Consider the following 27,388-nt stretch of genomic DNA (forward strand, 5'->3'; position numbering starts at 1 on the left):
GTGACTTCTAAGATGAATCCCTGTGCCTTCTTTTCTCGAAAATTCTCCTGACCACAAGAATTTGATTTATCTTGAATCAGCCAAACGCTTGAATCCTAGACAGACTAGGTGGGCCTTGTTTTTCAGGCGTTTTAATTTTGTGGTCTCTTTTCTTCCGGGCACTAAGAATGTTAAGGCGGATGCCCTTTCTTGGAGTTTCTTTGTGGATTTTCTTGATGTGACCGAGCCTACTACCATTCTAAATGAGAGTGTAGTTCTTTCCGCTATTTCACCTGATATGAGACGGGCCCTGGAGGAATTTCAGGAGGACAAACCTGAACGTTGCCCTATGGGAAAATTGTATGTCCCTGACCAGTGGAGGAAAAGAGTAATGTCTGAAATGAATTGCTCCGCATTGGCTGGTCATCCAGGTATTTTTGGTACCAGAGATTTGGTGAGTCGGTCTTTTTGGTGGCCTGCCTTATGTTGTATATCAGTAGAGTTGAGCGACTTTTGGTTTTTTAGGGTCGCGTTTCGTTTCGTGAAACCCGACTTTTCCAAAAGTCGGGTCGAGCAAGATCGTCCGATTATAGGGAAAAGTCGGGGTCGTCCCGAAACACGAAACCCAATGTAAGTCAATGGGGAATAAAAGTCGGCAGTGAGAGGAGGACAGGAAACACACCTACAGTGCCCATTTGAATGCCAAAAGCATCAATTCTTCTTACTTAAGCTTGTCAACCTTAATTAACTTCATAATACAAGTTACGCACTGAAAAATGGGGGTTATTTGGCTAAAGTTGTGGGGGGGGGGGGCTGGCTCCAGGTTTTCATGTGCCCTGGGCGAAAGAGCGCCCCTTTAACACATACCAAAACTCATCATGCTCCGATACGGCAGAGAAATAGCGGTATAGTACAATGAAAAATACTTCACTTTTTACATCTCATGACGAGGCCCATCTATTTCTCCATACAGAATCATTGGTCCCATATAATGTTTGAAACAGTATATGATGAGCTCCACATAATGCTACAGTATATGTTGGTCCCCATGGATGAAGCTCCACTGTCTTATGGGCCCAAATAATGCTCCAAACATAATGGGCCCCATTTCTAATGCTCTAGTGTATAATGGGCCCTGTAAATGCTGCTCCAGTGTCTGATGTCCACCTTTGGAATGTTCCAGTGTATGGTGGGCCCCATCTATCATTCTCCAGAGTATAATGCTCCCCAAAAATTGCTGTCCCAACATTGAAAACAATCAAATAAGTCTCCTCGCTAGGGAATCCCTGTACTTGTCTGGACAGGTGCTGTAGCTTGCTTAACAGCTCGCCAGCCGTTCTCACGCCCAGTATGGATTGCACGTGATTGCACAAAGGTTAGAAAGGGTACCGTATCCCTGGATAACATGTATGGATAGCGTACACATTCAAAATATGTCTCAGGAGGCAGGCTCAGACGGTGTTAGACCCAGTATGGATTGCACGTGATTGCACAAAGGTTAGAAAGGGTACCGTATTCCTGGATAACATGTATGGATAGCGTACACATTCAAAATATATGTCTCAGGAGGCAGGCTCAGACGGTGTTAGGCCCAGTATGGATTGCACGTGATTGCACAAAGGTTAGAAAGGGTACCGTATCCCTGGATAACATGTATGGATAGCGTACACATTCAAAATATATGTCTATACAGCATGAGGCAGGCTCAGACGGTGTTAGGCCCAGTATGGATTGCACGTGATTGCACAAAGGTTAGAAAGGGTACCGTATCCCTGGATAACATGTATGGATAGCGTACACATTCAAAATATATGTCTCAGGAGGCAGGCTCAGACGGTGTTAGGCCCAGTATGGATTGCACGTGATTGCACAAAGGTTAGAAATGGTACCGTATCCCTGGATAACATGTATGGATAGCGTACACATTCAAAATATATGTCTATACAGCATGAGGCAGGCTCAGACGGTGTTAGGCCCAGTATGGATTGCACGTGATTGCACAAAGGTTAGAAAGGGTACCGTATCCCTGGATAACATGTATGGATAGCGTACACATTCAAAATATATGTCTCAGGAGGCAGGCTCAGACGGTGTTAGGCCCAGTATGGATTGCACAAAGGTTAGAAAGGGTACCGTATCCCTGGATAACATGTATGGATAGCGTACACATTCAAAATATATGTCTCAGGAGGCAGGCTCAGACGGTGTTAGGCCCAGTATGGATTGCACGTGATTGCACAAAGGTTAGAAAGGGTACCGTATCCCTGGATAACATGTATGGATAGCGTACACATTCAAAATATATGTCTCAGGAGGCAGGCTCAGACGGTGTTAGGCCCAGTATGGATTGCACGTGATTGCACAAAGGTTAGAAAGGGTACCGTATCCCTGGATAACATGTATGGATAGCGTACACATTCAAAATATATGTCTCAGGAGGCAGGCTCAGACGGTGTTAGGCCCAGTATGGATTTGATGGCCCAGATTACACAGCGGAGGAGCAGGGAGAGGTAAAGATTGCAAATGCTGGGGCCCTGCCCAAGCAAGTGGGGCCCACTCGTGGGCGTCGGTACTGGCACTGGGCCCCTCATAGTACAGCGGTGTGTCTGACGGCGGGTGTGCACCACCACTGTCAGAGACACTTGATTGCACTATGAGGGACCCTGTGCCAGTGCCCGCGCCCAAGAGTCGGCCTACCCACCTGTCCAGGGCAACGGCACTCGCACGGTGTCGTGTGCTAGGTGTTGACCCCGGCCATGGGGGGGAGGCAGCACAGTTAGGGAGTTTTAGAAAGTGGCATATGTTGATGTTGGACATTCAGCTGATGCAAAAGGCGAAATAAGTGAAGTACCAGGAAGAGGTGGACCAAAGCAAGCCATTTTTCTGTCACCCTATGTGTCATCAGGGGAAGGTGGGACAAAATCCTTGGAAACCCATGCGTGGTTCATTTTAATGAAGGTTAGATCATCCACATTTTGGGTTGACAGACGGGTCCTTTTTTCTGTCAGGATTGATCCAGCTGCACTGAAGACTCTTTCCGATAGCACACTTGCAGCTGGGCAAGCGAGCTCCTGTAAGGCATATTGGGCCAATTCAGGCCAGGTGTCCAGTTTAGCGGCGAAATAGTCAAAGGGGAATGACCTGTGTGGGAGAACATCGATATGGGAGGAAAAGTAGTTTGTAACCATAGTTGACAACTGCTGTCTCCTGTCACTTTCCATCAATGCAGTATTACCAGTTGTGTGAGCGGTATTTGAAAAATCAGTCCAAAAATCAGTCCACAACATTGTCATGAAACCCCTGTCTCCAACCCCACTTCTGCTGTGTGCACCACGAACACCTCTGCCAAGCTGCCCCGGCCCGTACGGCTCGTGTGAGAACCATCACCGCTGCTGTGTGCTGGGAATGCCTCAAGCAACCGATTTACCAGAGTTGCTTGTTTATTAACCAATATTAGGTCAAGGTTCTCCTGTGGCATGATGTTTTGTAATTTGCCTTTATAGCGTGGATCCAGGATGCTGGCCAACCAGTAGTCGTCATCGTTCATCATTTTGGCAATGCGGGGGTCCCTTTTTAGGATCCGCAAGGCATAATCTGACATGTGGGCCAATGTTCCCGGTGTCAATGATGCACTGCGAGTGCTGGGTGGAGGAGCACTTTCTGGCAAATCCACATCCCTCCAGTCACGCACAAACCCTGTACCAGACCTTGCCACGCCAACATTTTCACTTGCCCCACGAGATGCATCCTCCTCCCCTAAGTAATCATCCCCATCATCCTCCTCCTCCTCCTCTTCTTCCTCCACCTCGTCCAGGAGAGGTCCCTGAGCAGACAATGGCTGAATGTCATCAAGGATTCCCTCCTCCTCTTCCTCCTCATCAACATTGGCTGCAGACGCCTGCTCCTTAAGGTGCGTCAAAGTTTGCATGAGCAGACGCATAAGTGGGATGCTCATGCTTAGGATGGCGTCGTCTGCGCTTACCAGCCATGTGCATTCCTCAAAACACTGAAGGACTTTACAAAGGTCTTTCAGCTTCGACCACTGCACGCCTGTCAACTCCATGTCTGCTCTCAAAGTGCCTGGCCGTGTATCCTCCCACAAATGCATTATGGCCTGCCTCTGCTCGCACAGCCGCTCCACCATGTGCAGGGTGGAGTTCCACCTTGTTGCAATGTCGATAATGAGGCGGTGGTTGGGAAGGTGGAGCAATCGCTGCAGCTTCTGCATACGAACGGAGTGTACAGGCGACCGGCGGATGTGCGCGCACAGTCTTCGCACCTTCTGGAGCAGGGCTGTTAACTCCGGATAATTTTTGAGGAAGCACTGCACCACCAGGTTCAAGGTGTGAGCCAAGCAAGGTATGTGGCTGAGTTTTGAAAGGGCTATGGCTGCCACAAAATTACGGCCGTTATCACTAACTACCTTGCCTGCCTCAAGATGTACACTGCCCAGCCATGACTCAGTTTGTCGCTTCAAGTACTCGGCCAGCACCTCGGCGGTGTGTCTGTCGCCCAAACACATCATCTGCAACACAGCCTGCTGACGCTTTCCACTAGCTGCTCGATAGGGGGACACATCGTGTGCAACAGTGGCAGCTGCAGATGGAGTGCTCGTACGACTGCGCTCTGTGGACGAGCTTTCGCTTCTGGAAGAGGAGGAGGAGGAGGAGGGTCGAACGCCTACAGCCAACTGTTTCCTATACCGTGGGCTAGGCAGCACTGTCCCACCACCGCTGTCCCCTGTGGACCCTGCATCCACCACATTAACCCAGTGCGCAGTGATGGACACGTAACGGCCCTGGCCATGTCGACTGGACCATGCATCAGTTGTGAGGTGCACCTTTCCGCTCACTGACTGCTTGAGTGCATGGACAATGCGGTCTTTCACATGATGGTGGAGGACTGGGATGGCTTTGCGAGAGAAGAAGTGGCGACTGGGTAGGTCATAGCGTGGTACTGCATAGGCCATGAGTTCGCGGAAAGCTGTGCTTTCCACCAACCGAAAGGGCATCATCTCAAACGAGATTAGTTTGGCAATGTGGGCGTTCAAACCCAGTGTACGCGGATGAGAGACTGAGTACTTTCTTGACCTACTCATAGTGTCTGGGAGGGTGAGCTGGACTTGAGAGCTGCATATGGTGGAAGTAGCGGTGGACAGGGCGGACTGAGAGAGGGTTGATGATGGTGATGGAGTTGGTGTTCTTTCTGATGGCCTAGAATCAGTCTTTCGTTGATATAACAGTGGGATTCCCTGACTGCTGTGGTCTTGCAACGACACCTCAACATTTGCTGCTGTGCTAACCGGTGGGCTTACAGTGGGGGAAACAATGTAGCGTTGCTGACTACCTTCGTTGTGATCAGTTGCACATGTGGCACTTGAGGTTTGGTGTTGTGTCCACGCTTGCAAGTGCATGCTGGTTAAATGTCTAAGCATGCAACTGGTATTCAAATTTTTCAGATTTTTCCCTCGGCTAAAGGTCTTTGCGCACTTCTTACAGATAACCTTGGCCTGATCATGAGGATTTTGTTCAAAAAAGTGCCACACTGCACTCTTCCTACTTTGGCAGACATTTTGCGGCCTAGCACGCTGTGATCTTTTGACCCTCTGGACAAGCTGTCCAGCAACTCTTTTGATGTTTGGAACCTGTCTTTGGAGTGCTCCGGGCCTGCCAGATAACAGCTGTTGCGATGTCGATGTCTGCTGTGGATGCTCCTCATCTGAGCTATTGGAAGCAGCACCCTCTTCCCCCAATGGATGCCAATCTGGGTCAACAACTGGGTCATCCATCACCTCCTCTTCTATGTCATGTGCACCTTCCTCTGTGTCACCGTGTATGGTGGTATAGTGTGCGGGAAGGGGCACCTGAGTCTCATCAGGGTCAGAATCTGGCTCTGTACACTGCGAGGACAATGTAGTGCTCTGAGTGAATGTACCAGCAGAATCATCCATCAGCGGCTGTGCATCAGTGCACTCCATGTCAGATTCATCTTGGCCTGGGTAATTCACCATTTCACTTGATAATCCAGGCATGGTATGTGAAAACAGCTCCATGGAGTAATCAGTAGTATGGCCTGCGTCATCCTTCAGTCTTGGTTGGGGTGAAGTACACAAGGAAAGGTGTGGTTCATGAACATGAGCCTCCAATGACGACTCAGTGCTTTTACTTTTTACAACTGAAGAAGAGGAGGCGATAGAGCTGGAGGCTGAGTCAGCAATGTAAGACAAAACTTTTTCCTGATGCTCTGGCTTTAAAAGCGGTTTGCCAACTCCTAGAAAACTAAGCGTTCGAGGCCTTATGTAGCCAGACGATGACGCAGGGTCAGCACCTCCTGCATTCGGTCCTATTTTGCTCTTGCCACTACCATCAGATCCACCACCAACACCATCATTACCAGCTGCCAACCCCCGCCCAATTCCACGGCCTCTTCCACCAGCCTTCCTCATTTTTGGTAGAAATGTAGACAAAATCCAACAAACTATATAGTAATGTAAAACAAGGTACAAGGTGTCTATAGGACAGGGGAGATTTAGAATTTCTGCACACACTTGTGGACAGTGGACACTTTTGGATTGTGTGAGGCCCACTGATATCTGAGCGCTATGTGACAGGCTCGATGGCACAGCTGTGACCAAAGTGACGAGAGGATAATGGAGATTTTGAATCTCTGCGCACACTTTTGGACACTGGACACTTGTGGATTGTGTGAGGCCCACTGATATCTGAGCGCTATGTGACAGGCTCGATGGCACAGCTGCCTGTGACAAAAGTGACGAGAGGATAATGGAGATTTTGAATCTCTGCGCACACTTTTGGACACTGGACACTTGTGGATTGTGTGAGGCCCACTGATATCTGAGCGCTATGTGACAGGCTCGATGGCACAGCTGCCTGTGACAAAAGTGATGAGAGGATAATGGAGATTTTGAATCTCTGCGCACACTTTTGGACACTGGACACTTGTGGATTGTGTGAGGCCCACTGATATCTGAGCGCTATGTGACAGGCTCGATGGCACAGCTGCCTGTGACAAAAGTGACGAGAGGATAATGGAGATTTTGAATCTCTGCGCACACTTTTGGACACTGGACACTTGTGGATTGTGTGAGGCCCACTGATATCTGAGTGCTATGTGACAGGCTCGATGGCACAGCTGTGACAAAAGTGACTAGAGGATAAGGGAGATTGGATTGCTTTTAAAAAAGCAGTTTGCGGAGCAGTGGGTAAACAGCAATGCCAGCGTGTCAGGAAGCCTTAAAAGGCAGCCCAACAACCAACACCACTGATACACCACTATATAGCCTCCCCTTGCACTGCACACACAGTGACTTGTGTGTTGTGCAGGCCAAATCGCTAGCAGCAGAAGCAGTTTTTTTGTCTTCTTCCCTGCCTAACGCTCTCCCTACAGAATCAGCAGCAACCTCTCCCTATACTAAGATCGGCAGAAGTAAGATGGCGGTCGGCGTGCACGCCCTTTTATACCCCCTGTGACGCCCACCAAAGCAAGCCAATCACTTGCATGCCCTTCTGAAAGATGGTGGTGACCCGTGCCTAGGTCATCACGTTGCCCACAGTGTCCGTGGATCCTGATTGGCTGAAAAAGAGCGCAAAACAAACTTTTGAAACGCGACTTTGGCACGTAAGTCGCCGACCTCGTGGCCGACCTCATCCTAGGGTCGGGTTTCGTTTCATGAAACCCGACTTTGCCAAAAGTCGGCGACTTTTGAATTTTTTCGACCCGTTTCGCTCAACTCTATATATCAGGAATTTTGTGCAGTCCTGTGGGACTTGTTCTCGGTCCAAGCCCTGTTCTCGTTCTACTGGGTTGTTGATGCCCCTGCCGGTGCCCAGGAGGCCATGGACCCATATCTCAATGGATTTTATTTCTGATCTTCCTGTCTCTCAGAAAATGACTGTTATCTGGGTGATTTGTGATAGATTTTCTAAAATGGTCCATCTTGTACCACTCCCAAAGTATCTTCTTCTGAGTTGGTGCCCTTGTTTTTACAACAGGTGGTTCGGTTGCACAGGATTCCTGAGAACATTGTGTCGGACAGAGGAGTCCAGTTTGTTTCCAAACTGGGAATTCAGTTATCTTTCTCCTCTGCATTTCTTCCTCAGACCAATGGGCAGTCTGAGAGAACAAACCAGACTATGGAGTCCTATTTGAGATGTTTCATATCTGCTGATCAGGATGACTGGGTCTCATTTTTGCCCTTGGCCGAATTCGCGCTAAACAATAGAGCTAGTTCTGCCACTTTGATGTCGCCCTTTTTCTGTAACTTTGGGTTTCATCCTCGATTTTCTTCAGGGCAAGTGAAATCTTTGGCCTGCCCAAGTGTGGACTCTGTGGTAGAGAGAATGCAGTAGATTTGGGACCAAGTGGTGGATAAGTTGTCCCACTCTCAGGAAAAAGCCCAACGGTTTTCCAACCAGCATAGGACCATTGGTCCCCGGTTTAAAGTGGGTAATATGGTTTGGTTGTCTTCAAAGAATATTCCTATGAAGGTTGCATCTCCAAAATTCAAGCCAAGATTCATTGGACCTTATATGATTTTGGAGATCCTAAATCCTGTTTCTTTCCGATTGGCTCTTCCAGTTACGTTTAAGATCCATAACGTGTTTCATAAATCTTTGTTGAAGAGGTTTGTGGAGTCTGTAGTTCCTATGGCGGTGCCTCCTGACCCTGTATAGGTTAAAGGCAATTTGGAGTATGAGGTAGAGAAAATATTGGATTCTCGTTTGGCTAGACGGAGACTCCAGTACTTGGTCAAATGGAAGGGTTATGGCCAGGAGGATAATTCTTGGGTCTCTGCTTCTGACATTCATGACAAAAGATTGGTTCATGATTTTCACCGGGCCCATCCTGATCGGCCTGGTGGCGTGGATGAGGGTTCGGTGACCCCTCTTCAAGGGGGGGTACTGTTGTGAATTCGCTTTTTGGCCTCCCTCTGGTTATTACTGAAGGTAGTGGAGCTGGCCAGATTGACAGAGGGGATGCGAGTTCTCTTTCTGGGCTCCCTCTGGTGGTTACTGGAGGTAATGGAGCTGATCTGATTGACAGAGGCTTGCCACCTGATAATGAGGATGACGATTGGAGATCTGGGGTTTCAGATTGGAATTTAAGACAGCCGACTCCCTCTATCCCTGCTTGTGATTTCCTTCCTGTTCCTCCTGAGGTCTGTTGTCTCCAGCTCTGTCCCTGCATGTTCAGCTAAGTGGTTCATTTGCTGTTCTGTTTGCATTTGATCTGGTTTTGTCTATCTCTGCTTTGTGCGGGTCAGCCAGCTCCGGCTGGGGCTGTGCTGAATTTCCATCCTTATGTTACTGCTTGTGCCAGTTTGTTTTTGTCCCTTATTAGATTGGCCTCTTTTTGCTCAGAATATACCAGAGTGCTGATATAGTGGGGGCGAAGTCGTGGTGGTGTCAAAACGTCTAAACTTTGTCGCTTAATCAAGAGCTATAATTTTGTCTTTATCCGCTCCCACAAATAAACTTTTTCCATCAATGAAATAAAGAGTGTGCGGTGAATTTATCTTGCCTCACGTTGAGGGGTCATATACCCTGTTAGACCTGCATGTCGAAAATCACCCGAATGCACGCCAATCACACTTTCTCAGAAGATTGTTCTTGCCATCTGGAGACTATGTGTAAAATACAATGGCAATAGGAGATTACGTCTTTACCGTTCTCCAGTAGTACAGCTGTCACCCCCAGTGTAATTAATGGAGCAAAGCACTTAATTAGAGCATAATCTTACATTATTTTTACTTCATCTGTAGTATACCTATGTCATTTCAGGTTATTACCAAACTACTATTTAATGATGGTTTTTTGCATGATAGCATGGATGTGCAGCATTTTAGATCATAATCCTTGTAGTAAATGTGAGTAAATACATCTGTAAGGTGTTGTAAGCAGAATCGTCGAGAAGTGTCGCACTGTGATTAAAGTTTTATAAAAAGCAATATAACACTTTTTACTGCTGTCATTATCAACCTGTTTACCTACAATATACTGCAGATTTTCTAAGATCAAGGATTTGTGGCTGTGGGTAGCAGGTGACCCAGTGTGTTTGTTTGTTTTTTTTACATATTTTCATACCTGCATTTTCTCATTCCTACAATATATGCGCCTAGCCCTTTTTTAATCAGTTTCACCATGACAAGCCATCAAAACTTATAGCGGGAGGCATTGTTTCAATATAGAGAAGTCAGAATGACTGTAAAGTACAGATCACTAAACCCCCAATGTGAAAAAGAAAATGTCCCAGATTTTAGCTAGGGATTTCAGCATTTTCAATGTGGCAGGTGAAAATCAGCTGATAATCCCAACAGTGAATTCGCTGCAGGTTTATTTATTATTAGATTTTTATTTAGCTTTGCATTCTGGAAAACCTGGGTGCCAGCACTGGTGTAACTACTAAGTGGGCTGTTATCCACCTTTCCTGGAGTCCATAAAGGCAAAATCACCTGGATAAGCAAGGTAGGAAAAAAAAGATTAAGGGGTTTTCCAAGAAATGGTTTTTCTACCCCATAGGCTTACAGAGATTAACCCCTTTATGACCTATGAAGTACACTCACTGGCCACTTTATTAGGTACACCTGTCCAACTGTGTGTTAAGACTTAATTTCTAATCAGCCAATCACATGGCGGCAACTCAGTGCATTTAGGCATGTAGACCTGGTCAAGACAATCTCCTGCAGTTCAAACCGAGCATCAGTATGGGGAAGAAAGGTGATTTGAGTGCCTTTGAACGTGGCATGATTGTTGGTGACAGAAGGGCTGGTCTGAGTATTTCAGAAACTGCTGATCTACTGGGATTTTCACGCACAACCATCTCTAGGGTTTACAGAGAATGGTCCGAAAAAGAAAAAAAATCCAGTGAGCGGCAGTTCTGTGGCCGGAAATGCCTTGTTGATGCCAGAGGTCAGAGGAGAATGGGCATACTGGTTCGAGCTGATAGAAAGGCAACAGTGACTCAAATTGCCACCCGTTACAACCAAGGTAGGCAGAAGAGCATCTCTGAACGCACAGTGCGTCGAACTTTGAGGCAGATGGGCTACAGCAGCAGAAGACCACACTGGGTACCACTCCTCTCAGCTAAGAACAGGAAACTGAGGCTACAATTTGCACAAGCTCATCGAAATTGGACAGTAGAAGATTGGAAAAACGTTGCCTGGTCTGATGAGTCTCGATTTCTGCTGCGACATTCGGATGGTAGGGTCAGAATTTGGCGTAAACAACATGAAAGCATGGATCCATCCAGCCTTGTATCAACGGTTCAGGCTGGTGGTGGTGGTGTCATGGTGTGGGGAATTTTTTCTTGGCACTCTTTGGGCCCCTTGGTACCAATTGAGCATCGTTGCAACGCCACAGCCTACCTGAGTATTGTTGCTGACCATGTCCATCCCTTTATGACCACAATGTACCCAACATCTGATGGCTACTTTCAGCAGGATAATGCGCCATGTCATAAAGCTCGAATCATCTCAGATTGGTTTCTTGAACATGACAATGAGTTCACTGTACTCAAATGGCCTCCTCAGTCACCAGATCTCAATCCAATAGAGCATCTTTGGGATGTGGTGGAACGGGAGATTCGCATCAGGGATGTGCAGCCGACAAATCTGCGCCAACTGTGTGATGCCATCATGTCAATATGGTCCAAAATCTCTGAGGAATGCTTCCAGCACCTTGTTGAATCTCTGCCACGAAGAATTGAGGCAGTTCTGAAGGCAAAAGGGGGTCCAACCCGTTACTAGCATGGTGTACCTAATAAAGTGGCCAGTGAGTGTATATGTACGTCAAGGTCGCTTCTCTGTCTTCGATGCGTGCCCCGACGCTCATGACAGCTGATTTGATCAAGATCCACCTGCGGCTGTTAACATGTTAAATGCCACTGTCATCCTCTGACAGCGGCATTTAACTTGCGCTTCATCGAAGTGCATCACAAACCTGGCCCATCGGTGCCCCTTCACATGATCGTGAGGCACTGATGATGAGGTTGCATGACAGCCGGGGGTCTGCAGAAGACCCCCTGTGCCTGTCACTGGAGATCTCATATGGATGCGAGCCCGTGGCTGGCGTTCATAAGAAATAATCATTTCTGCTACACATAGCAGGGCTGAATCCCTGCTATATGTAGCTCAAGTGATCATATGAGCGCAGCTTCAAGTCTCCTAAGAGGGCTATTAAAGCCAATAACAAGTGTAAAAAAAATATAAAAATAATTAATCCAATCGGTAATCGGCGTAACAAGAAAAAAATCAAAACTTCAGAATTGCTTCTTTTTTTGATCGCCGTAGCATTGCAATTAAATGGAATAACGAGCGATCAAAAGGTCATATCCACCCCAAAATGGTATCAATAAAAATGACAGTTAGGTTTACAAAAAAATAAGCCCCCACTCAGCCTCAGATTCCAAAAAATAGAGACACTGCGGGTGTTGGAAAATGGCGCCATATATATATATTTTTTTTTTTTACAAACTTTGGAATTTTTTTTTCCACCACTTAAATAAAGAAGCTAGACATGGTTGGTATCTGCAAACTTGTAATGACCTGGAGAATCATAACAGTAGGTCAGTTTTAGCATTTAAAGAATGTAATAAAAACAAAAATTGTGGAATTGCACTTTCTTTTGCAATTTCACCACGCTTGAAATGTTTCTCCTTTTTCCAGTACACTATATGGTTAAATCGATGGTGTTGATCAAAAGTACAACCGCAAAAAAACAAGCCCTCATACAGCTATATTGACTGAAAAATAAAAAGTTATGGCTCTGGGAAAAGGGGAGCAAAAAAATGAAACAGCAAAAATGAAAAATCCGAAGGTCTTGAAGGGGTTAAAAATAACAACATCATCCATTCTCACTCAGTTTTGTCTCTACATGTTGCGTACATCCACTTTCCTTGGTACAATATTGTAATGTTATTACTTTGAGCAGTTGTTTGGCTTTATCTTGTATGTAGTGTTTTATAACTACTGGTGAAAACAAAGGCTTAGTGACTCATGGAAAGGCTCCTCATAGTCACCGCCTGCAGGCTACAGAACTCCCACACCTCATTGTTTAAAATATAGTTCACTAAGAGTTTTATTAATACCATAATAAAAGTCTTGTAAAAAAAAGCCAGGGTTCAGATTTGAATTAGATTTAATTGAAGCTGTAATTTTGCAGCTGGCATTTTCTTATGAGAAAAAGGCACCGTCTGCCGGATATCATCATGTGAGTTAAATCCACTGAAGTGACACTAATGTGACATAAAGGTCACTTGGCTGAACTTCAACGAATAAAGGCAGCTTTAGCCTTTTTAAGTGTATGTAACTACATGGATTTACAAAATATAGGAAATATTTAGTAGGCATGCTAATTTCATCAATTCTTACTAAATGTTCAATGTAAAGTAAGATCATATAATGGGTTATATCTAAAATAAAAGGTTAAATGGAACATGTCACCAGGTTTTCCCCATATAAAATAGGGTCGGCATCTTTAAGCCCTCTTTTACAGCATACTAATATGTGTGTCACAAATCTCGTGTACAAGGCACAGCAAAGACGTTAAGTTATACTCATAGACGGCATGGCCTGGTTCAATAGGTGTCTCTGGTGTTGATCTGGCGCCTCCTCACTTTTTACAAGCACCGTTATCCTTTACCGCTTTGTGTATATAACATATACAGGGTGGGCCATTTATATGGATAAACCTAAATTAAATGGGAATGGTTGGTGGTATCAACTTCCTGTTTGTGGCACATTAGTATATGGGAGGGGGAAAACTTTTGAAGATGGGTGGTGACCATGGCGGACATTTTGAAGTCGGCAATTTTGGATTGCTTCTTTATAAATGGTGAATCCATATAAATGGCCCACCCTGTGCTATGTCATCCACACAGTGTCCCCCATTGCGCTCTTGCGCAGGCGCACTTCTTTCTGCCCAGCCGAGTGCAGAGCTAAGTACTGTAGTGAGCATACACCGGGAACGCCAAAGAGTCCCGGTGACTTGGATGTAAAGCTGACGCATGCACATTTCAGTAGTTTCCTCTGCACTCAGCAGGGCAAAGAGAAGTGCGTCTGCACAGGAGCACAATGGGGTGGACTGTGTGGATAGCATAGGAGGCATAATCCACACGAAGCAGGGAAGGAGTACGGCGATCGTAAGAAGAAAAAAGGCACCTGACCGCCACTTCTGTGGGTATAATAAAAGATCATTTTTGCTCCTTCAGTAGAGGATTGGGAACATACATATACATCATACTAATATACTGTAAATTAGGATTTAAACATCCTAGCCATACTTTACATGGGGAAAACTTGTTTAAACAATCCTATACAGTCCAAGTTCAGTATGGAGGCACAAACAATGGTGGGAAGAAACCGCAAATTTTATGTCTCATCTTTGTAAAGTCCAAGTACAGTGCTCACTTTCTGACTGTATGTTTGTTTGTTTCATGGGGAATTGGGTAGGGATGTAATTCATCACAGAATCTGGTCCCATCATTAGCTAACAATATTGCTTGAGTGCAAGATATAGAAGTCATATGTCTGGCAGTTTAGTTTTTCATATCACCTACTGATGGGTGACATGATTCTTCTTGGTATGATTTTTTTTTTTTTAAGAAAAAACCTGGCATTTCAACTGGGGTATGTGATCTTCTATATGCATTAGATTATGTGTACAGTACTGGATTAGGGGCATACATCACATTTTGACTCTAAGATTCATACAGTATGTTACACATGTGTTTTGTGGTAGAGCTATGCCACAGTCTGGGGAGAGTCTGGAGGGGTGTAAATAACAGAACACTTGGTTGTTCACTAGAGCCCCTGATGGTGTGCTTAGACTTGAAACCAGGTGGTTACCAGGTTCTTCTTCAGGATGGACACACGGAGCCATGGCAGCTGACCCCCAAGGGGACAGGGAAGCAGGACTAGCCAGGATCATGTCAGCAAGAGGTTACAGCTGGAAGACAGGTGCGGGATCTGGCACAAGCAGGACTGGTACAAGAACACGGGATGGCTACAGGTACAGTATCACAGATGCAGGTTCAGACTGGGCAGGTAAGGTTAGCGGCACAGGTGCAGATCACAAGGATCCTGATCAAGACTAGGCACAGGCAGGGTGGATTTTTTTTGTGTGTAGGAACAGCAGGGTGGACTGGAACATGTGCAGATAGGATTAGTTGCAGAGTGCACAGAGGAGGGTGCCTTATATACCAGGCATCTCCTAGCTATTGACTGGGGACGTTTTAGCAATGCGTGCGCTGGCCCATTAGGAGGCAGGGCGCGCGCACACTTCCAGGAGACCTGCATGCTATGCGCAGGTCCTGGGAGGAGACAGACGTCGAGGAAGTGTGGAAGGGTAAGGCTGGTTTCACATTTGCATCTGTGTGCGCAGCATTTGATCCGCATGAGTCATGCGTGCATATCTTTAACATGGTGTACGCAGGGACATGCATTTGCATGTGTTCGCTTGCGGATGCGTACACATGCATCGTTTCGCGATGTGTGGCGGGGTCATGTTGTATTATTTGAGGCATCAAATATGCGCAGCCATACACATGTGGATGGGTGCCGATGAAGTGCGTCAAAACAACACATTACTGTTATGATTGGGTCACTGAGGAGGAAAGCAAGACCAAGCTAAGCCACAGAAAACCAGAGAGTTTGGTAACTAAGCGGATTGCAGACCCCTGATCCTATCCACACAACTAGCAGTAGCCGTGGAGTGCAGATACGATGATCCTAGACGCCTCGACACAGCCGGAGAACTAATTAAGCCGAAAGCAAGAAAGGGGAAATCTAAACTGCTCCAGAGCAGACCCCAAAGGAATAGATAGCCCCCAAACATATATTGTCGGGAGACAAGATGAAAACATAAACGCGGGTAGGAAAATAGACTGAGCAAACGATGGGGCCCACACTAACTAGACAGGAAAGGAAAGATTCTGTCTGCAATCACGCAAAAAACCCTGCAAAAAATGCCCAACACGTCTGACAGAAAAATACTGAAGTCACTAGACTTTGCCCACTATATCAGCACTCTGGTATATTCTGAAAGCAGAGCAGAAAGAGGTCAATGTAATAAGGGACAAAAACAAACTGGCACAAGCAGTAACATAAGGATGGAAATATAGCACATCCCCAGCCGGAGCTGGCTGACCACACAAAACTGAAATAGACAAAACCAGATCAAATGTGGACAATAGCAAAAGAACACTTAGCTGAGCATGCAGGGACTGAGCTGGAAACTAAGACCTCAGGAGGCAGGAAAAAATCACCAGCAGGGATAGAGGGAGTCGGCTGTCTTAAATCCAGTCAGAAACTCCAGATCTCCAGTCATCCTCCTCATTATCAGGTGGCAGGCCTCTTTTAATTAGATCAGCTCCATTACCTCCAGTAACCACCAGAGGGAGCCCGGAAAGAGAACTCGCGACCCCTCTGTCAATATAACCCGCTCCACTACCTTCACTAGTAACCAGAGGTAGGCCAGAAAGCGAATTCACAACAGTACCCCCCCTTGAGGAGGGGTCAATTTCTATCGTAAATTTATAGGTAGTTTTTCTAGTATTGTCAAACCACTGACTGATCTGACCAAGAAGGGAGCTGATGTGCTGAATTGGTCTCCTGAGGCTGTCTCAGCATTTCAGGAGCTTAAACGGAGATTTACTTCAGCTCCATTTCTACGGAAACCTGATGTCTCACTTCCATTTCAAGTGGAGGTAGACGCTTCTGAGATTGGTGCAGGAGCTGTTTTGTCCCAAAAAGATCCTGTGACTTCTAAGAGGAATCCCTGTGCCTTCTTTTCTCGAAAGTTCTCCCCATCTGAACGCAACTATGACGTGGGGAATCGGGAATTGTTGGCCATGAAATGGGCATTTGAGGAGTGGAGACATTGGTTGGAGGGAGCTAGACATCAATTTGTGGTCCTCACCGATCACAAGAATCTGATTTATCTGGAGTCGGCTAAACGCTTGAATCCTAGACAGGCTAGATGGGCCTTGTTTTTCACGCGTTTTAATTTTGTGGTCTCTTTTCTTCCGGGCACTAAGAATGTTAAGGCAGACGCCCTTTTTAGGAGTTTCTTTGCTGATTCTCTTAATGTGACTGAGCCTACTACTATCCTAGGTGAGGGGGTAGTTCTTTCTGCCATTTCGCCCAATTTGAGACGCACCCTGGAGGAATTTCAGGAGGATAAACCTGAACGTTGCCCTATGGGAAGATTGTATGTTCCTGACCAGTGGAGAAAGAGAGTGATGTCTGAAGTCCATTGCTCCACATTGGCTGGTCATCCAGGTATTTTTGGTACCAGAGATTTGGTGAGTCGGTTGTTTTGGTGGCCTGCCTTGTCTCGTGATGTCAGGAATTTTGTACAGTCCTGTGGGACTTGTTCTCGGTCTAAACCCTGTTCTTGTTCTAGTGGGTTGCTGATGCCCCTCCCGGTACCCAGGAGGCCATGGACCCATATCTCAATGGATTTTATTTCTGATCTTCCTCTCTCTCAGAGAATGATTTGTGATAGATTTTCGAAGATGGTCCATCTTGTACCACTCCCAAAGTTGCCATCTTCCGCTGAGTTGGTACCATTGTTTTTACAACAGGTGGTTCGGTTACATGGGATTCCTGAGAACATTGTGTCCGATAGAGGGGTCCAGTTTGTTTCCAGATTTTGGAAAGCCTTTTGTTCCAATCTGGGAATTCAGTTATCCTTCTCCTCCGCGTTTCATCCCCAGACCAATGGGCAGACTGAGAGAACAAACCAGACCTTGGAGTCTTATTTAAGATGATTTATATCTGCTGATCAAGATGATTGGGTCTCATTTTTGCCCTTGGCCGAATTTGTGCTGAACAATAGAGCTAGTTCTGCCACTTTGATGTCACCCTTTTTCTGTAATTTTGGGTTTCATCCTCGATTCTCTTCAGGGCAAGTGGAATCTTCGTCCTGCCCAGGTGTGGACACTGTGGTTGAGAGAATGCATCAGATATGGGACCTAGTGGTGGATAAGTTGTCACTCTCTCAGGAAAAGGCCCAGCGATTTTCCAACCGGCATAGGACCATTGGTCCCCTGTTTAAAGTGGGTGATATGGTTTGGTTGTCGTCTAAGAATATTCCTATGAAGGTTGCATTTCCAAAATTTAAGCCAAGATTTATTGGACCTTATAAGATTTTGGAGATTCTTAATCCTGTTTCTTTTCGATTGGCTCTTCCAGTTACGTTCATGATCCATAACGTATTTCACAAATCTCTGTTGAAGAGGTTTGTTGAGCCAGTGGTTCCTATGGCAGCACCTGCTGACCCTGTGTTGGTTGAAGGCAATGTGGAATATGAGATAGAGAAAATATTGGATTCTCGTTTGGTTAGACGGAGGCTCCAGTATTTGGTCAAATGGAAGGGTTATGGCCAGGAGGGTCTCTGCCTCTGATATTCATGCCAATAGATTGGTTCGTGCTTTTCACCGGGCCCATCCTGATCGGCCTGGTGGCGTGGATGAAGGTTCGGTGACCCCTCCTCAAGGGGGGGGTACTGTTGTGAGTTCATTTTCTGGTCTACCAGTTTTGAGTTCTCCTTCCAGGCTCCCTCTGGTGGTAACAGGAGGTAGTGAGGCTGATTTAATCAGTAGAGATTTGCCACCTGATAAGGAGGATGATGATTGGACCTCAGGAATCTCAGACTGGATTTAAGACAGCCGACGCCCTATTCTGGTGCTGGTGATTCCTTCTGGCTTGTCAAGTCTTGGTTCTCAGCTCTGTTCCAGTTGGCTCAAGCTAAGTTTTTCTGCTAATGTTCACACTTGATTTTGTTGGTCTATTCAGTTTTTTGTGTGGTCAGTCAGCCCCGGCTGTGACTGTGCTGAATTTCCACTCTTACTTATCTGTATTTGCCAATTTGCTGTTTGTCCCTTATTAGATTGGCCTCTTTTTGCTCTGCCTCAGAATATTTCAGAGTGTTGATATAGTGGGAGAAGTCTAGTGACTTCAGGGTTAATTTTGTTATCAGAAGTGTTGGACATTATTTTTGTAGGGTTTTTGGCAGGTTGCAGACAGTGTCTTTCCTATCCTTTCTAGTTAGTTTGAGCCCCATCGTTTACTCAGCCTATTTTCCTGCCTATGTTTGTGTTTTCATCTTGTTTCACCGTCAATACATGTGTGGGGGCTGTCTATTCCTTTGGGGTCTGCTCTGGGGCAGTTAGTTTTCCCCTTTTCTTGCTTTAGGCTTATTTAGTCCTCCGGCCGTGACGAGGCATCTAGGTTCATCGTAGGTACGCTCCACGGCTGCTGCTAGTTGTGTGGTTAGGATCAGGGATCTGCAATCTGCATAGTTACCAACCTCTCTGGTTTTCTGGGGCTTAGCTTGTTTAGGTTTTTCCTCCACGGTGACCCATTCATAACAGGGATGTGTTGGGGTTAGGGCTGTGGTTAGGGGTGTGTAAGGATTAGTGTTGAAGTTAGAATTGATGGGTTTCCACTGTTTAGGCACATCAGGGGGTCTCCAAACGCGACATGGTGCAACCATTGATTCCAGCCAATTTTGCGTTCAAAAAGTCAAACGGTGCTCCCTATATGGGGTATCAGCGTACTCAGGAAAAATTGCACAACAACTTTTGGGGACTAATTTCTCCTGTTACCCTTGGGAAAATAAAAAAATTGGGGGCTAAAAAATTATTTTTGTGGAAAAAAAATGATTTTTTCATTTTCACGTCTCTGCATTATAAACTTCTGTGAAGCACTTGGGGGTTCAAAGTGCTCACAACACATCTACATAAGTTCCATGGAAGGTCTAGTTTCCAAAATGGGGTCACTTGTGGGAGGTTTCCACTGTTTAGGCACATCAGGGGCTCTGCAAACGTAATGACGACCGCAGACTATTCCATCAAAGTCTGCATTTCAAAACGTCACTACTTCCATTCCGAGCCCTGACGTGTGCCCAAACAATGGGTCCTCCCCACATATGGGGTACCAGCGTACTCTGGATTAACTCGACAACATTTGGGATCCAATTTCTCCTATTACCCTTGTGAAAATAAAAAATTGCGAGCTAAAAAATCATTTTTTGAGGAAAAAAAATGATTTTTTATTTTCATGGCTCTGCGTTATAATCTTCTGTGAAGCACTTGGGGGTTCAAGGTGCTCACCACACATCTAGGCAAGTTCCTTATGGGTATACACCACAATTAGGCCTAGAAAAATGGCTCTTCCAATAGCACGATCATCAAAAAAGAGTTACGGAAGCATATAGCCATAAAATATTACCATTTTATTCAATCAATACAAAAAACACATAAACATAGACAAATATAATAAAAGGAGATGAGTATCCAATATCACACCCAGAGTGCGTATGCACTATAGTGATGGTACGTATATTGTAAACACCATGTACACCACCTATGAGCAATTACCAAATTTTTTTGGACTATAAGACGCACCGGACCATAAGACGCACCCCGATTTTAAGTAGGAAAATAGGGAAAAAAAAATAATATTGTGTCAAATGGGGGTCCATCTTACAGTCCGAATTCAGCTTACCTGGGAAGGGATCCGGCACAGGTGGAGAAGTAGTCACAGGGGTCATTCAGTGGTCCAGGCTCATGCGGTGGCGGCTCTGTGCTGGGGCAGGTTGGTTGTGCTGGGGCAGCTGCGCTTGGGTAGGGGCAGCTGTGCTGGGGCTGAGGCAGCTGTGCTGGGGCAGGGGTAGCTTTGCTGGGGCAGGGGCAGCTGTGCTGGGGCAGCTGTGCTGGGGCAGGGGCAGCCGTGCTGGGGCTGGGGCAGCAGTGCTGAGGCAGGGACAGCTGTGCTGGGGCAGGTGGGCTCTGCGGTGGTGGCAGCTGTGCTGAGGCAGGGGCAGCTGTGCTGGGGCAGGGGCAGCAGTGCTGGGGCAGGGGCAGCTGCGCTGGGGCAGGGGCAGCAGTGCTGGGGCTGGGGCTGGTGGGCTCTGCGGTGGTGGCAGCGGGCTGTGCTCCGGTGCAGGGGCCGCGGCTCCGCCGGCATTTCTTCGCAGCCCGGAGGCCCCCGCAGTTCCCTTGCTGGCCGCCGAGATCTCGGGACGAGATCTGAAGCTGCACATGCGCCGTCCCCGGACCGGCAGGCCATCTTCTCGGCGTCCATGCTCCCGGAGGCCACCGCAACATGGCGGCGGCCAGCAAGGGAACTGCGAGGGCCTCCGGGCTGCGAAGAAATGCCGGCGGAGCCGCTGCACCTGCACCGGAGCACAGCCCGCTGCCACCACCGCACCGCAGAGCGCCGCCCGCTGCCACCACCGCACCGCAGAGCCCCGCCCGCTGCCACCAGCCACCAGGTTAGTACCATGTATTGCGACCATAAGACGCACCCCCCACTTTCCCCAAAAATTTTTGGGGAAAAAAGTGCGTCTTATGGTCGGAAAAATACGGTATGTATCAAAATGGTATAAGATAATGTTGAGAGATATGGCCAGCACAACTAGAATCAATAGCCTAAGTAATATTAGCCCAAAAGGTGCAGATCAATATATATATATCCCCAGTATAGGGCACGAAAAATTACACTAAGAGTTATAAATGATGCAGCTTAATGGCACCAGCATCCAACCATGGTAATGTACCACAAGGTGTTTCCACTGTAGCCAGCAGGCCAAGGCTAACAAAGTGAATAGGAATATTAAAGTACTAAACAAGTGCCATCTATCACTGTTGTACATGATTGAGGAGGATGTGCCCCTAAGTAATACACGGACAGTTCCATAATGGACACCACTTCTGCTCTAGAAAGATGTAAAGTAGCATGTAGCTACAAACCTTACAAGATCGGCTGCAGGTAAATAAAGTTGCAATGTGCAAGGTGGGCTATGTTATAACATGAAAGGCAAATGGCAAAAAAGGTGCAATACAAATGGAGCATACGACCTGTAGGTGTGAGGGTCCCCGACGCGCGTTTCGCGTTAGCTTCAACCAGGGGGATAAGTGCGTCTGGATACAAGGGCTTATGGATTTTAAATAGAGTATTTCTAATAGAGACATTCAATACATCTGTGCAAAGATGGAGCCGCAGCCTCCAGCGTGTGATGTCATAGCCAGCCACACCTTCTTCACATGATTGTACGGCTGCTCTCCCTCCCAGCCCGGCGCGAGGGGGAGGCGGCCCAGACATGTCGGGAAGGACGCATAGCTACGGCAACAATCAACCGGAAGTTGACGTCACCACAGTCCGCGCCACCCAACCGCTGAGTCTCCGCCCCTCTCGACGTGCCCTGATATGGAAATAACCAGACAGTGATCGCCAAAGGCAAGTAAGGGGATCACAAAAAAAAGTTGTGCTGGCCATATCACTCAACATTATCTTATACCATTTTGATACATAATTGCTCATAGGTGTTTTACATGGTGTTTACAATATACGTACCATCACTATAGTGCATACGCACTCTGGGGTGTGATATTGGATACTTATCTCCTTTTATTATATTTGTCTATGTTTATGTGTTTTTTGTATTGATTGAATAAAATGGTAATATTTTACGGCTATATGCTTCCGTAACTCTTTTTTGATGAAAGTTCCTTATGGGGTCTAGTTTCCAAAATGGGGTCACTTGTGGGGGTTTCCACAGTTTAGGTACATCAAGTGCTCTGCAAATGTAACATGATGCCCGCAGATCATTCCATCAAAGTGAGCATTTCAAAATGTCACTACTTCCCTTCCGAGCCCTGACGTGTGCCCATACAGTGGTCATCCACCACATATGGGGTATCAGCATACTCAGGAAAAACTGGACAACAACCTTTGGGGTCGAATTTATCCTGTTACCCTTGTGAAAAAAAAATTGCGGACTAAAAATCATTTTTTTTGAGGAAAAAAAATGATTTTTTATTTTCACCGCTCTGCGTTATAAACTTCTGTGAAGCACTTGGGGGTTCAAGATGCTTACCATACATCTAGATAAGTTCCTTGGGGGGTCTAGTTTCCAAAATGAGGTCACATGTGGGGGGTTTCTACTGTTTAGGCACACAGGGGCTTTGCAAATGTAACATGATGCCCGCAGACCATGCCATCAAAGTCAGCATTTCATAATGTCACTACTTCCCTGCTGAGCCCCGACGTGTGCTCAAACAGTGCTTCTCCCCCCCACATATGGGGTACCAGCGTACTTAGGACAAACTGTACAACAACTTTTGGGATCCATTTTCTCCTGTAACCCTTGTGAAAATAAAAAATTGCGGACTAAAAAATATTTTTTTTAGGAAAAAAAATATTTTTTATTTTCACGGCTCTGCGTTATAAACTTCTGTGAAGCACCTGGGGGTTCAAAGTGCTCACTATGCATCTAGATAAGTTCCTTAGGGGGTCTAGTTTCCAAAATGGGGTCATTTGTGGGGGAGCTCCAAAGTTTAGGCACACAGGGGATCTCCAAACACGACATGGTGTCCGCTAACGATTGGAGCTAATTTTCATTTCAAAAAGTCAAATGGTGCTCCTTCCCTTCTGAGCCCTGCCATGCGCCCAAACAGTGGTTCCCCCTCACATATGGGGTACCAGTGTACTCAGGACAAACTGAACAACTACTTTCATGGTCCAATTTCTCCTGTTACCCTTGTAACAATAAAAAATAGCATGCTAAAAAAATCATTTTTGAGGAAAAAAAAGATTTTTTTATTTTCACTGCTCTACTTTATAAACTTTTGTGAAGCACTTGGGGGTTCAAAGTGCTCACTACACATCTAGATAAGTTCCTTGGGGAGTCTAGTTTCCAAAATGGGGTCATTTGGGGGGGACCTCCAATGTTTAGGCACACAGGGGCTCTCCAAACACGACATGGTGTCCGCTAACGATTGGAGCTAATTTTCCATTCTAAAAGTCAAATGGTGCTCCTTCCCTTCCGGGCCCTGCCGTGCACCCAAACAGTGGTTTATGACCACATATGAGGTACTGGTGTGCTCAGGAGAAATTGCCCAACAAATTTTAGGATCCATTTTATCCTGTTGCCCATGTGAAAATGAAAAAACTGAGGCTAAAAGATAATTTTTGTGAAAAAAAAGTACTTTTTTTTTTTTTACGGATCAATTTGTGAAGCACCTTGGGGTTCAAAGTGATCACTATGCATCTAGATAAGTTCCTTGGGGGGTCTAGTTTCCAAAATGGGGTCATTTGTGGGGATGCTCCAGTGTTTAGGCACACAGGGACTCTCCAAACGCGACATGGCAAGCGCTAAATATTCCAGCATATTTTCCATTCAAAAAGTCAAATGTGCTCCTGAGCCCTGCCGTACGCCCAAACAGTGGTTTATGACCACATATGAGGTGTCGGTGTACTCAGGAGAAATTGCCCAACAAATTTTATTATCTATTTTATCCTGTTGCCCATGTGAAAATGAAAGAAATGATGCTAAAAGAAATTTTGTGTTGGAAAAATTAAAATGTCCATTTTTTCCTTCCACGTTGCTTTAGTTCCTGTGAAGCACCTGAAGGGTTAATAATCTTCTAGAATGTAGTTTTGAGTAGCTTGAGGGGTGCAGTTTTTAGAGTGGTGTCACTTTTGGGTATATTCTGCCATATAGACCCCTCAAAGTGACTTCAAATATGAGGTGGTCCCTAAAAAAAAATGGTTTTGTAAATTTTGTTGTAAAAATGAGAAATCGCTGGTCAACTTTTAACCCGTATAACTTCCTAACAAAAAAAAAATTGTTTCCAAAATTGTGCTGACGTAAAGTAGACATGTGGGAAATCTTATTTAGTAACTATTTTGTGTCACATAACTCTCTGGTTTAACAGAATAACAATTCAAAATTGCAAAATTTTCTAAATTTTCGCCAAATTTCTGATTTTTTCACAAAAAAACGCAAAAATTATCGACCTAAATTTACCACTATCATGAAGCCCAATATGTCACGAAAAAACAGTCTCAGAATCGCTGGGATGCGTTCCTGAGTTATTACCTCATAAAGGGACACTGGTCAGCATTGCAAAAAATGGCCAGGTCATTAAGGTCAAAATAGGCTGGGTCATGAAGGGGTTAAAAACAAACTTCTTTTATTAGTATATCTGATCCTAAATATGTGCTCTACTCCTGTGTACTGGAGATGGCTTCTTCTCGATTAAACCAACCAGAACTTCAGCTGCCTGGGCAATAGAGATAAGCTGAGCTCCGCGTAGTCATCAAAAGTTTACAGTGAGTTTGTTTTCTGAATAATGTTTCTCTCCCACAAGTAAATGCTTTATTATTAATATTCTAAGGTGAAAATAAATCAGACTGTATGCGCAAACTATTCATCAGACTATATGTATATATTAATAAACTATAAATAATAGGAAACAGGTATGTGAAGTATTCTTTCTGTATGCAATTTAAAGGGAACCTTTTTGGACCATTTTACTACTGAAACTATTGGTCTGGCTGTATAGGCCTTAGCGCAACAGCAAAAATTATACAAGCTTCAAAACCATATGCAAAGCAGCCTGCAAGTGTATTGGGATGGTGTCAGTACACTCTGAGCTCATAAATACGCCCCCAATGCACTGCCAAGATAATATGAATGTCGCTTCAATGCTTTATTTCTCAGCAATGGCACTTTGGATTGCTACAAAACAGGTAGCATTTTATTGCTGCACTATGACCTATACAGCTATACCACTAGCTTCAGTAGTCAACTCATCAAGACAGGTTCCCTTTAAACATACATAAGCACAAAGTGTTCTCATAAACACCCAGAAATCAACTAATCAGGGGGTCAGTTCCCTTACAGTACCAGCATATAAGCAACCAAGCACTGCTGCTGTACAGGACTATAAATACATGGCTATCTTGTTCCAAAAACAGTGCCACATCTGTCCACAGGATGGGTGTGGTATTTCCAATTTTCTTTATTGAAATTAATACTGTGAGCTGCAATGCCAAATGCAACCAGTGAACATGTGTGGTGCTGTTTCTAAGAACGCTGACTGACTACTAAAAACAGTCACATGTCGCATTTACACACTGATCGGACTGTGATGTACAGACTGTCGTCTGCTCTCCTGACCTGATCTTGGCAGCCGCAAAAATATAACAGATTGTCAAGTTCGGGTCAGGAGTCCTATGAATATTCTGTGTATCAGAATGTGCTGCACTGTGACACACGGATGTGTGACTGTGGCAATAGACATCTAAGGCCTCTTTCACACTTCAGTTTTTTGCATCAGTTCAAATCCGCCAAAAAGTCAGACAAGCGGATCCGTTCTCAACTGATGTGAACGGATGGCACAGGATCCGTTTTCAGACGGATCCTGAAAATGAGGAAATTTAAAGGAAACGCTGGCGAGAGAGAGAGAGAGATCTTTTTTTTTTTTTGTCCGGCACCCAGAAAGAATTTCGGGTTAAATGAGTGTCTGGAGGATCCGCCAGAGAAAAAAACGTTGCAAGCTCCGTTTTGAAATCTTTGAGGATGGTGACGGACAGCAACTTTTGGCGGATCCTCAAAAAAAACGGATGCAACGGACAGCAATCCGTCACAATCCGCCATTAATGGAAGTCAATGGGGAAAAAAAACGGATCCTCAAAAGAAAATTGAGGATCCGTTTTTTTCAAAACCTGGCGGATTGTGACTGATTGTAAAAAACTGAAGTGTGAAAGAGGCCGTAGTAGGAGGTCCAGTATCACTCCTAAAGCTTTTAACCCCTTAAAGAAGGAGGACCTGTCACCAGGTCATATTAGTCAGTTTTTACACCGAGTTTATACCTGCAGTTCCCATTAGTATTCTATTTTTTTTTTTTGTAAATCCACCATATAGTTCCAGATTTATATGGCTATTATTTAGTGCCAATTTCAATGGTCTTTACTATTGGGGTTGTTCATCACAGGATTCCCTGGGGGAGTGTCTTTAGTCTGCTCTGCATGTTTACCCTGAAGAGTACCACCCCTTTGGAAAATTATTAATTATTATTATGAGCGCTAAATAAAAAGGCCAGTATCTCTTAAAGGGAAGGTGCTATCCCAAAAAAATTTTTTCAGCAATTGAAAAAATGTAAAGAATTAATGTTTACATTTTTTTAAAAAATGTTATCATTTATTTTTAATTTTGCAAAATATGAAAAATAATTTTAAAAAGTTTGGCATTTCCACTTGTTAACACTAGGGGGAGCAGCTACTGAAATTTGGCACAAAAATCTAATGTAAGGCTGGGTTCACACGCAGCGAAACTCTCGCGGAAATTACCGCAAGAATTCAGGAATTCCATTCCGCGGGAAAATCACATTTTAAATTCCCGCTATTTTCCCACAGAAAAACTAGCATTTTGCAAGCGTAATTAGCTTGCAGAACTGCTAGCGTTTTCCAAGCGATCTGTAGCATCGCTTGGAGAACTGATTGACAGGTTGGTCACACTCGTCAAACATAGTGTTTGACGAGTGTGACCAACTTTTTACTATTGAGGCCTCCTATGCAGCATCAATAGTAAAAGATAGA

Source organism: Dendrobates tinctorius, unplaced genomic scaffold, assembly GCF_039654945.1.
Source record: "Dendrobates tinctorius isolate UK_male_01 unplaced genomic scaffold, ASM3965494v1 ptg000250l, whole genome shotgun sequence".
NCBI classification, from domain to species: domain Eukaryota; kingdom Metazoa; phylum Chordata; class Amphibia; order Anura; family Dendrobatidae; genus Dendrobates; species Dendrobates tinctorius.